General features: G+C 42.0%; 1 protein-coding gene across 4 annotated transcripts in view; it reads right to left on the bottom strand.

Moving 5' to 3' along the window:
* Positions 1 to 13,502, bottom strand: part of SLC16A7 (solute carrier family 16 member 7) — a 92,316-nt gene that overhangs the window by 39,930 nt on the left and 38,884 nt on the right. The window contains exon 1 of one of the 4 annotated variants that reach the window (XM_075600150.1): positions 11,477 to 11,538. The exons of the other annotated variants lie outside the window; for them this stretch is intronic. The gene's annotated coding sequence lies outside the window, so the exon portion shown is untranslated. Of the gene's footprint in view, positions 1 to 11,476; positions 11,539 to 13,502 lie in introns of those variants that run through there. 4 annotated transcript variants of the gene reach the window in all.

The following is a 13,502-nucleotide window of genomic DNA, read 5'->3' as shown; positions in this document are numbered from 1 at the left end:
CATCAAATGGGAAACCACTTTTTGTTGATTCACTATGGATGTGACTTCTTTATACAAAATTATTAAACATGATCAAGGGATTTCTGCTGTACAACATTTTCTCCATTTATCTAATTACCAACAACACTTTGCACATTTTTGGTTGAGGCAATCACTTTCTTATTAACACATAATTATTTTACTTTTGATTCACAATTTTATTTACAAATTAGAAGCACAGCTATGGGCACTTCTTTTGCACCCTCTTATGCTAATTTATTTATGGGATTGTGGGAGTCTATGTTTATTTATGGTGATCACAATCCTTTTAGAAAGCACATTAAATTTTACAGACATTACATTGACGATCTGCTCTTTATATGGGATGGCGATTTTACTTTTGAGACTTTTTTTTTAATAATCTTAATATTAATGATTATAATCTTATATTCACTGACACCTTTGATATTCAACACATTTGTTATTTGGACATCATGTTATATATAGATCTTAATAGACATATACAAACAGATATCTATAGAAAGTCAAACTCCCGAAATGCATTCCTCATGGCCGACAGTAATCATTCTAAACCCCTAAAGAGGGGTATTTTGAAGGGTCAATTTCTAAGACGCAGAAGACTTTGCTCCACTGAAGAGGCATTTGAGACTCAATCAAGAGATTCGGCCAATAGAGGTTATAGTCGAACCCATGTCATTGAGGCTGTCTATGCAGTCAGATTATTGGATCGCATGGATCTTTTCTAAGTCACGATAATATTAAAAATACTAACAGACATAAACACTCTTCTCAGACAAAAAATACTTCTGTACCATTCTTTACCACACAACAAAGAAAACAGGCAGATTCCATACGCAACATTATAAAAAAAACATTGGGATACCTTAAAATTAGACATGGATTTAAATGTTTTTGGTCAATGATGGACACAAATTTGTCTTCAGAAAGGCAAAGTCATTGCCCAGTGTTCTTTCACCAAGCCTGTTTCATTCACATTCTAACACCCGAGGTATCGGCAGCATTCCCAATGGTTTCTATAAGTGCAGTTACTGTGCTGTTTGCCAGTATGCCAACTCAATCAAAAATGTCAGGTGTTCTAGACCAAAAAAAGAATATGAACATTCAAACATTTGTTAATTGCAATTCCAGTCACATTGTGTACATTGTCAATTGTGGCTGCGGCAAACACTACATAGGGCGCAGCATTAGACCTCTTAAAATGAGGATAATGGAGCATGTTAGAGCAATCAAAAAAGGTGATCTAATGCACTAAGACACTTTGCTCATTGCCCTCAGGGTGGCATCTGGAACTTCACATTCTCAGCTATTGAGCATGTTCCCGCGCCCATTCGAGGGGGTTATAGATTGAACATGGATTTTCGGTATGGACACCCTACAACCTGCATGAATCAATCAGGATTGGGAAGTAATTCATTTTTTATAGAATAACTTTTATGTTATCATCTATGTTCATATTAAGATTCTACATATATTTTTGATTTACATGTTTCTCAGGATCCTGGTTGATATATTTCGAGTCTTTTGTATTTTATTTTTATATTATGATATAATGTGAATTATGCGCATGTTTATGTGACACTATGTGTTATACATATGTTTATTCATTAATTGCTATCCATCAAGTCATAATTATTATGCCTCCAGCATTCATCTTTATGGTAATTTGATCATCCAAGAATTAGTGTGTTTTATAATAATGATTCTGAATTATAATGTTTTAGTTTAAAATATATTTTTTATTAAAGAGGATTCATTTTTTGAATCTCTGATTATATATAAAGAAACTTTTTTTGAATGTATTTTTTTTTTTTATATTATATTATTATAAAAATAATAATAATTATTTTTATTATATTATTATTAAAAAAAAATCAGGTTAATTTAGTATATACATATATATATATATATATATATATATATAGTGGTTGACAAATCACCAAAAATCTACTCGCCACACAAAAAAATCTACTCGCCATCTAGTACCAAACGTATGCTGCTTGGGCCAATAGGAGCTCGCCACGATGTTAAATCCACTCGCCCGGGGCGAGCAAATGTATAGGTTTGTCGAACACTGTATATATATATATATATGTATGAAAAAAAATAATGTCATATGACATATTTTGATGTCATATGATAGTTTGGAGATTATCTTGATTATTTGTGTCCACATCCTATTATTCTGCTTTACCAAACTTTATTGCATGGTATAGACTTATTTATGTTATTTAATTGATATATATTCTTCAATATGTTTTAATTCATTTTAAGTAGTTTATTCTTATATATCTTATTTTTTGTTATTATCCTTATTTTTTGTTATTATCTTTATTTTTTATTATTTTGATAATTATTTTGTCTTTACTTTGTTCTTTTCATGCAATAGTCACTTAGGTTGTTTTTTTTCCATTTTTTTATTTCATATTTAGTTATACAGTATACTGTATATCTTTTAGATATTAGTGTATGTATTGTTGATGTTTAATAGTTATTATGTGTTCTATTGCTTTAGTTTTCATTTGTTTCAGTTTTCAACTGATTGCTTTGATTTTGTTTCAATTTCTTTATTTGTTACAACTATATTCATTTTTTGTGTTTCTTTATGTAGATACTATGTGGCCATCATGATTTCATGTGATTTCGTTCTTGCATTTTTTAATGGGCAATCAATGTAGGTTCTTTTATTTTGTTTTTTTTTATATTTTAATTGTACACCCTCATATATAGTCATTTCTGTTGATGACTGATTCATACCTTACAGGCTTCCATAGCTCATTATCTGGTCTCTCAGCATCAGACCTACAGGTGTGTTTTGGCGCGAATCTACTCTGACACGGAGGTGGCTATTTAAGTATGGATTTTTAGAACACTGGTCACTCTTTGATAAAGCACCTACCGGGTGAGAAAAGTGTCAGAGGATCCCCTTGTCTATTTTTGCTATTATGCACAATAGATAATATTTTACTAGTACCTGACTCCAGCCCTATTTTCATTGCTGTGCTCAGCCTTTACCCCATTTTTGCTTAAATCATGTCCATATTATATGGGCATGATGTACATACACACTGTGTCATTCAATGGTTTGATTGGCATTGGTAATGTGTTCATTTTGCAAAGTAATGTTGTTTTATTTGGGACTTTTTTTTACTCCTTCACCATTTCTTGCTATAGTGGTAAATCATGCCCATGTTATATGAGCATGATGTACCCACTGTACCAATGAATGGGTGAAGGATGGGGGTAGTTGCCTGGGGAGGGTGTGTGGCAGAGAAGGGGTTAACCAGGCTTATAATAAAGGTCAAGACCACTTGGTTACCCCTGACCCGTGTTTTGGGGTCCTAGAGTGTCAGCTCTTGGGCCCAGGCATTGTGTATGCATTACTGTGACTGTGTGCAAAATATGAGACAACTGCCATTTTGGTGTTTTACCTCTTCCAGAGGTTTTGGGACTGGGAGATTTTCAGGAGGTAAGTTTCAGGGTGGGTTTGCCGGAGAAAGTTGTTACAGATTGTGGCTAGGTATCGGGGTTCCCAAGTTATGAGTTACCCCAGAAATTTATCTGGGAATCAAGTGAGATTCTCGGATACATGGAAGCCCAGTGCTCTAGGCAAACCCCCATCCTGAAAACGTTCTTGCGACTGACCCCTAGGACGTCCTGCTTCAGCATAATCCAGGAAAAGGTAAAATGAGGCACAGGGTTCCCTAGTATAAGGGAGGAAGCCCAAGTAATGCCCAGGAACTCTGAATCCAGGATAGGGATTCAGGGGGGAAATCATATCATGTGTTAAATGTATGAATTATGGTAGCTCCCGCTCAGGTATAAGGCTGAGAGGTTTGTTTTATTAAAATGGGGACACAAGGGGTTAAAATATATCTGCAGGTATAGCAGAAGTACCCACATAAATGCCCAGATATACTGAACCTAGTTTGGGGGTTCAGGGGCTGCTCCAGCTTATAACACTGAGCAGGTTTTTAAAGTGTCTAAAAGTTTAAAAGTATTTTTCTCATGTGTGCCAGGAATGAGGCTCGTGATTTGTAGGGAATATACACTCACTCCATTCCTAACACCAGAATAGGAACTCATAATTTTTAGCACACAGAAGACAGGACACAATATATTTGATTAGATGGGTATAGTTTAATGTGTATATATTGATAACCTGTAAATGAACTGGGACATTTGTCCTAGAAGTGTGAACAATTTGTTAGCCTTCCTGAGGAAGTGAAACACCAATATTCGCAGCTTCAAAGAGTCAGTTCAAACGCAAGGAACTAGAGATGTGAATCTTTTGTTAGCCCTTCCGTGCTAATTGAGGCCCGTATCCTCAATTCAAAGAAGCCATGTTGCCAAGGCCAGACTTAGTGGCATTTGAGCCAGGGGGGGGGGGGGTAGGGGGGTTCGAATAGTGAATGGGCAAAATGGTGGTTCGGGCACATGTTCTCTCACTACTCTGAAGCCAGGAGACAGATGGGGGAACATTATATTTTTGTTGCACATGCTCAGTTGCGATACTGAGGCTGTGTGCCAGTTGTTGCAGGACTGGAAGAACCTGACGATAGGTGGAGAAATTTGTTCCCACACCAGAGATTGGCTGTACATTATGGAAATAGTACAATTTGAGTTTTTTAAAGTTGGTGCTGTCAGTCAGACAGTCAGTTCCATCAGTTCCAGCTGAGTTCCATCAGTTCCATCTGAGACCTATCATGTAAAGAGATTCATCAGTTCCATCTTGTGTGATTCACCTGAGATTCAGTCCCATTTGAGAATTTCCAGCTCTGAGTAAATCGTCTAAATTTCGCAGAGGATAAGTGAGCAGATTCCAACAGCAAGACGCTACGGGAATGAAATGTGGCCGGGACATTTGTTTTGACCCAACGTCGCGTCACTGTCGCCGTTACTATAAGCACAGCCTAATGCTGCTCCCTCTAACTAGCATTGCTCCCTCCTACTTGCCCCGGCCCTCACATCCATCTGTCTCCTGCTTTCTGACCCCCCCGCTCTCTTCACTGAGCTGCGCAATGACACACACTGATACTCTCTCAAATCTCTGCTCTCAGCTCTGAACTAGCTCCACTCTCTCCAACTAGCCCCAAAATCATTGAGTAACAGCTGGATTACTGTGACAGCTGGTAAACCCCCTACTCTTTGGTGATTTACCAATGTGAGGATTAAAAGTTTCCATCATAACGTAAAGATAGGGAAAAAAACATAGTTAAAAATTGTTCCTTGCTAAGCAAATAAAATGAAGGAGTCTGTGGGGCTTATGCAGAGAGCATAGAGAAAGGAAATAGCGCCATCTTTTGGCGAAAATACGCAGGCGAGAAGCTTGTCCTGGCGAGACCATGGCGGGCAATTCAAATTCGCCAGACGTGTGGCGAGAAGCGTGATTTCGCCAATGTTGAAACACGCAAGATTCCAGTAGCTCCAATGCGCATGTACGCGCCAATCGGAGCTACTAAATGGCGCGTTCAGAGGAAATTTTGACCGCCAACAAAAGTTGGCTGTATTGTGGGCAAATACAGCGCGCCACTACATGGCGAGTTTCACGCCAAGTGAAACTCGCCTAAATAGCAATTTAAAGCACACCGCACTGAGTACTCTGCATAGGACCAAATTTATTGCCAATCCTGCGGCGAATTTCAGCCTTTCTGTAAGGTACCTCTCTGCTTAAGCCCCTGTGTATCTGAACTGAAACAAACAAACTGCGCACTCCTCCCAAATTGGCTTGCAGTTTGTTGGTGAAATTCTACATTTTGATCCTATATCTTATGACAAAGGACTCAATTAGTTGCATCTTTTTATGAAAACGTGATTCAAGCCTGCTAACTGTCAAAGTTAACTCCATTTTAGCAAATATCTACACTAAATATATAATATTTATTTTTGTCTTGTGTACTAAACATCGTGAAATATGCGAAAGTGTATAAAGGGTTACACGAATGAAACATGTATATCTACGATTCAGTGCAATGAAAACTGGCAAAATCCAGAAATAAAATTCCCTTATGTTGTGTTTTTATGCTTTATTGTGCTGTTTTGGTATGTCACCTCATTTGCATAATGTTGGCGCCATTTTCACATGGGGGTGGGGGAAGGGTTTAAATAATGTGTTTCTCTGACATCTATGGCAGGGACGGGTAAACTGGGGGCATGGGATTTTCTTGGGGGAAGGGGGCACGGCGGTTACAGAGGCCTCACGCACTTCCCCAAGGCATTTAAATTAAATGCCGGGGAGATGTGAGGCCTCTGTAACTTCTCTTACCTGCTCTCAGCCGGCTCTTCGGTGACACGTCACCATGACAACACGGCGTCAAATGACACTGAGGGGTCAAATGGCAACACGACGTAACATGACGTTGTGACGTCATATGATGCCACCGAAGCCAAAGAGCAGGTAAGGTGGGGGGGCACAAGTATGGGGGAAGAGCAGACGGGGGCGTGAACAGAAATGTTTGCGTACCCCTCGTCTATGGTGCTCTTGAGAAAGACTCCATTGGAAGGTGAAGCGTTCAACACACACACACACACACACACACACACACACACACACACACACACACACACACACACACACACACACACACACACACACACACACACACACTTCTCTTGTTTGTCAGTCACAGACACACACCACCATCTCTGGTAGAGAGTGAACATCAGACTACCACATTGTAGAAGTGTTGTATACTTATTTGCTAATTGGAGATTTGGCAAGGAGCTCAGAACCTGAAAAGAGGGGCTAAAACCTCCAAAAAAAGTATTTTGCCAACGGAACACTAACATATTTAGTTAAAATTCCTGTTTCAGATTGCCTATCTGTCTATTCCCTTCCAGGTCAAGTGAGTTATTTATATATTAAAGTAGCAACCCCCTATCCTTTTCTTTCTTTTTATAGAATCGGTAGGAGAACCATGCTATTTTTAACCTGGTTGCTAATGTTTTTTACGTGCCAGTGTTTCAGGTCCCTTTTGGGAAATCAATATGACTGCCATCCAAGCCTCATATCCACAGGCCAATAAGAAGCTGTAATGTCATCGGAGCATGACATATCAGTTTCCTATTGGACGATCCCAATAGCCATCTTTAATTTTACTTTAGTTTAAAGGGCACCTAAAAAAGTAAATATCTCTGGAATATCTGGAAGAGTAGATGGGGGACCTCCACAGTTCCAATTATGCAACAATTGCTGGGTTTGTGTATACGGAGCATAACACATACCGTATCAATTTTAGATTTACATTTTTGCGTGGATATTTGCACCATAAATTAAAAAAAAAAACTACTCACTCATCTGAGAAAACCCTTATGCATTTTATGAACAGGGACTGAATACTGTTTTATAGCAAAGTAGAGTAAAGCAGACTTGGTGTAGTGGATGTTAGTGGACCAACATTAGAGTTCTTCACAATACTTTCATTGGATTAAATATTATACATATATGAAATCAATACATACCATAGACAACAATAGAGAAAAAATAACAGCATTTCACATACACTGGTACAGTAAGAAAAGAGTGCCCTTCTCACAGTTAATTAAAACAAGTACATTATATTGGATCATTAGGAACATTTTTTTTCTATGGAGGAACATAAAGAGATTAAACTTTGTATTTGTTTAATTATTTGACTTCTTACAGCTTTACATACTTTAACATACTTTTAAACCCAGGTTTTTCTAGACAGAGCCCTTAGGGCAAAAACGTGGGAGGTATAGTTTTGAGGAATTTGCACGTATACATAATGGACTATCATCATCTTATAAGCTATAACAATTTCACATGACTGGTTAATACTTTAACACAATTATTTTCCATTGTATGTCATATTAAATTAGCATTACAATTAAACATACTGTAAAATGTGTGTTATACTAGTCATTTTCAGTTTGTATTAGAAACAACTTTGTATAAAAAGGTTACGAGCTACATAGTATACATGAAACCTGATAGTAGATATGGAATGGAAAATGTAATTGCTCAATAGAATAAAAAGTTAAGAAGCTGAGTCACCCTCCATTTATAACTTGACAAATGCTTCATGTCATATGATAAGCCAAACGTGTTCAAGTGAAAGGCATGTGACTAAGGTTTATGCAATGACATGACTTCAACCAACTTTGTTAAGTTATGGGTTGGGACAGCAGTGGTGCATACTGTGAAAGTCATAGGTGTCACATTGGCTATTAAAAGTCATAACAGTGTTTTCCATACAAGTTAGATTAGTAAAGCAAGTGTATTAGTAGCTCTAAAGTGGTGTGAATTTTTTTTTTTGCCCACTGTCTCCTACTGTATTTGTTTTGTTCCCCATGTTCCCATTACCAATGCTATTTTTTGGAATCTATGTATGTCACGGGAGACAAGGACTAATACCAGGGATCAATATCGCCAGACAGAACACAAGAGTTTATAAAATTAATTTATTGGAAAAACATATCCACAACTATACAAAAGACACAAACATCACACATACCCAAGTGGGGAAACTGGGGAATACCCTGCCTAACTAGTCGCAGGGACCTACTTGCAGAGATTTCCCCTGATCTCTATTTGCCCAGGGCCTACAGGACTGGTTTTCAGGCCTGAGACCAGCACTGGATTGGACACTGCAGTTTCTCCCTGTCACAGCAACACTTCTGTAAGGCTTGGGACATAGCAAACACTTTTGTGCTGCTGCTCGCTGTTGCTTGCTGCCGCTCGCTCTACCAGGAGCTTTTTGCTGTCCTAGCAGAGGAGACTGCAAGCGCGCTTGGGAGGCGGGTATCACTGTGTGTGTGTGTCACTTGGTAGCTGTCAGTGTGTGTGTGTGTGTGTGTGTGTGTGTCACTTTGAAGTGGTCTGTGTGTTTGTGTATCACTGGGGAACCTGTGTGTGTGTATATGTGTGTGTGTGTGTGTATATTATATAATATTTAAAAAATTTAAAACAAAAGACATGTTGTGAGAATAAATTATTTATTAACATTGTGCAACTTTGATAAATATATTCACACACATACATCACACACATACATCACACACACACACACACACACACACACACACACACACACACACACACACACACACACACACACACACACACACACACACACACACACACACACACACACACACAAACACACACACAGACACACACACAGACACACACACAGACACACACACACATACACACACACACACCTCTATGCTGCCTCTACTCTGTTTGGTGGCTCTGCTATCTCAGAACACCGACACAGTAGGAAAAAAAAAGGCTGCAGTCCCATTGGATGGGAGCGGTCACGTGACCGCTCACCCGCTCCCCCAAGCGGCAAAATTTCAAACTCTCCTGTCTCTTCTGATTTTCTCAGCCTCCGCACGCATCAGCACGCATGCAGAGGGAGAAACTATAGCCGCGCTGATTACAGATGCAGGGGCTTTGTGCATCTGTTCAGCGCGGCTCAGCCCGCCTCAGCGACGCTGATTTTACTATGTACTAGGCCTAACTCTCTGCAGGCTCTGTCTGCTAGGGGTCTCCCTCCCCACCTTTTTATATACTTAAACCATAGTACTGCAACACTCAGGGCCAGGAGCTGCCTACATGCCCAGCCCTGATTGGTGGGTAGGACTGCAACATAACATTTGCAACAATTCTACTGCAAACATATTAACCCCTGATTCCTGAGGTGCTGGAACCAAGCAAAGACATATATACAGCAGGGCCCCGCTTCTCGTCGATCTGCCGATACGGCGGCACCGAGAGGGGGGCCGTCATGTTGGCTTGTAAAACGCGCATGCGCAGAACAGGTGGGTGCGCCCGGCGCGCATGCGCAGACCATAGTTTGCGCGCACAGACCGTAGGTCGCGCATGCGCAGAACGGCAAAAATGCCGGTTTGCGCATGCATAGACCTGAAAATTGTCGGATCCGCTTTCCGGCAATTTTCACTATACGCCAGGCCCCTGGAACCGAACCCGCCGTATACCCGGGGCCCTCCTGTATATACATAACATATAATACAATACCAATGTATTACTGACAGGAAGGGGTAATGGCAGACTTAACCTTTATAAACAGCAGCCATATTTCCCCCTACCGTCACAGTGTACATACTGTATAATGTATGGTTTAAAACCCATTTCCAACATACTTTTTGGGGTTTGTACTTATAATCATTAAAGATCTTTATTTTATTTGCTATGTATGAAACTGTATTCATTACATATGGTTGTTTTTTTTAATGTGGCATTTCAAATGTTTTTTAATATTGTTTAATATTACCCAAAAAACATGCGGTGTTTTTCAGCATTTTGAACATGCATCAATGTATCAATGAGCTTAGGGCCTCATGCAGTAAGCACCGAAAAGCCGTTTTTCGCCATTTTCTTGCCAATAATGCCTCTCCGATTCAATAAGCGCCGCTAAGCTGCTGAAAACACAAAAAATTTGCATTTTTGTTTGCCGAAAAAAACTTATCGGCAGACAGGTGCCGATAAGCCACTTTTCAGCACTCATCGGCACATTTTGAAACCCGCTCAATTCTAGAAGCCCCGATCAGCTTTTCGCTGCTGATTGCCGCTCTAGAATTGAGATTTTCACGCCAATCCATCCCGCCAACTAAAGTTGGCAAGTTGATGGGGGAGAAGCATCGGCAAGGGCGACACTTAGAAAAAATTAGGCCTTTTTCCTGCCTGGGATTAATGCTGGGGGTCTCCGGAGCTGATACCGATTAATACCAGCACCGGAGGCCCCCGGCATGCATCCGAGGCAGGAAAAATGCATTTACAGACCACTTCATTACCTTAGCGGCTAACCGCTAAGGCAATGAAGGGGTTATGCCAGGTTTATTGTGGGTAGCAGGGGTGGATGAAGGGGGTATTTGGCCCTTGGTGGCTGTATAGGGCTTGCGGGGGGGGGGGGGGGTTGCGGGTGGACTTAACCCCTTCATGACCTTAGCGGTTAATGCCGCTACGGTCATGAAGGGGTTAACCCCTCCCCCTACCCACCCGTAAGCCCTAAACGCCCACCGTTGGGGCTAATACCGACTTCACCCACCACCGCTACCCACAATAAAAAAATACACACTACAGCCCCACAATAAATAAATATATATTTAAATTTATATATATATATATATATATATATATATATATATATATATATATATTACACCAAAAACACCTATACCCCCCCCTAACATACAGTACATATATGAAATTTTTGGGATGCACAGCAATGATACTAGAGGCCGCCGGTGGCCCTCGGGTGTTCCCCGCAGGTGTCCCTGCGGGCCTGCAGTACCAATTCTGTGCCCCCCAAAAATAATTAAAAAACACATAAATACTTATAAATAAATACCCCCCCCCCCTAACACATACAGTATAGTAATGGGCAAAATTACTATTATCCACATATGGATAATAGTGCATTTGCCCATTTAAAATACATAAAGCACAATAAATACATATTGCACTCACTCATGCCCGACTGCAACGATGAAGGCCATCCTCATCTTCATCATCGTCCATGCCCCCCTCCGATGCTGCAATACATAAACAAGAATAAAAAAAGCCAATGTAATGTCCCCTAACCCCTTAATCCTTTTAGCGGTTATTAACCGCTATAGTCATTAAGGGGTTAACCCACCCTCACCCACCACTCGGGAGGCCTAAACACCCTCTCCCACTACCCCCACGTGAGGCCTAACCACCCTCACCCACTACCCACCGAGAGGTCTACCCACCCTGGCAAGGGGACAATACCCCTTCCCCCACCCCCGCTACCCACAATAAACAGGACTATATTTAATAAACAATACATAACCCACCCCTGTGCCCCCCCATAAATACATGGTTTATTCTTTTACATACAGGGTTAAGACCCCAGGCCCACGGGAGTCCCCGGTGGTCCTTGCGGGTGTCCGCAGGCCTTACAGTGGCCCAGAAAAGGGGTGCACACAGGGTCTGGAGGCCTACATGTGGTCCCCGTCAGGCGCCGTGGTCCTCCAGGTGGTCTCCGCGGGTGGGCCCGCAGGTGTCTGGGGGGCCCCGGGTCAGCCCCACAGGTGTCTGAGGGTCCTTCGGTGGTTCCCACGGGGGTCTGGGGGCCCTCGGGTGGTTCCTATGGGTCTGCGGGGCCCCCACAGATGTGGGGCCCCCGGGTTCTTCCCCGCAGGTGTCCCCCGTGAGTCTGCAGCCTGGTACCAGTGGGCGTCCGGGGAGTCCTCAGGTGGTCTCCAGAGGTCCCCGCAGACCTAAGGAACCAACCCTGTATTTAAAATAAATAAACCTGTCCTATACATTTAAAGAAATAAATACCCCCCCCCAAATACATACAGTAAAGTAATGTGCAAAATAACTATTTGGCAGATATGGATAATAGATTATTTGACCATTCTTAAACACATAAAACAGCATCAATCAAGTAAACAAATAGAGTTCTACGTACCCACTGGCAATGAGATGGCAGTCCGATCATCAAACGTGCTCCGTTGGCAAAAGAATACATTGAAAATACTTTGAGATGCCAGTTAACACCTTAATCACCTTAGCGGTTAATAACCGCCAAAGTAATTAAGGGGTTAACCCACCCTGCACCAATACCAACCTTTCACCCATTCATTTGTACAGTGTGTAATACATATACAGTGCTTTACAAATCCAGTCGCCCGCTCGCCAGGAGTGATCGGATTTGGCTAGGTGGCGATCCGTAATGGCCGCCCCTGCAACGCATGCGGTTCTCTTACAATTTTCCCCTGCTCCCGCCGAGAAAAAAATAAATAAAAAAAATCCCGTTATTTGATTGGCCTGACACGAGTTGGCCTGCTGCCAAGACTTTTTTGGGGGCGGGGGGAGGCTTGCTCTATATGAGCAGGAGCAGTGACGTCCGCATACCTTTAGAGGGCTGATTATTGAAGAAGTAAGTACTCTCCCTGCCTCATGCATTACCATCCCCCTCTCCCCCCCACTTGTGTCAGACGGATGCTGGCTGTGTGTGTGTGTGTGTGTGTGTGTGTGTGTGTGTGTGTGTGTGTGTGTGTGTGTGTGTGTGTGTGTGTGACATGCTGGGTGTGTGTAGGTGGTAGCGGGGAGGTGTTCCCGACGCTCCCGTGCTGGCTGCCCACCCGTACCTTCCCCCCCCTGGTCCCCGGTGCTGCCTGCCCACGCGTACCTTTCCACCCCTGGTCCCCGGCGCTCCCGTGCTGCCTGCCCGCTCGCGCGTACCCAGTCAGTCATCGCACCCCTCACACACACTCTCACTCTCACACACGCTCTCACTCTCACACACGCTCTCACTCTCACACGCGCTCTCACTCTCACACACGCTCTCACTCACACACACACACACACACACACACACAAACACACACACACTCTCACTCTCTCTCTCTCTCTCTCACACTCTGTCTCTCACACACACACTCTCTCTCTCTCGCACACACTCTCTCTCTCTCTCACACACACTCTCTCTCTCACACACACTCTCTCTCTCACACACACTCTC

Source organism: Ascaphus truei, chromosome 5 (assembly GCF_040206685.1).
Source record: "Ascaphus truei isolate aAscTru1 chromosome 5, aAscTru1.hap1, whole genome shotgun sequence".
Lineage (NCBI taxonomy): Eukaryota > Metazoa > Chordata > Amphibia > Anura > Ascaphidae > Ascaphus > Ascaphus truei.
This window is presented reverse-complemented; position numbering and strand designations above follow the sequence as displayed.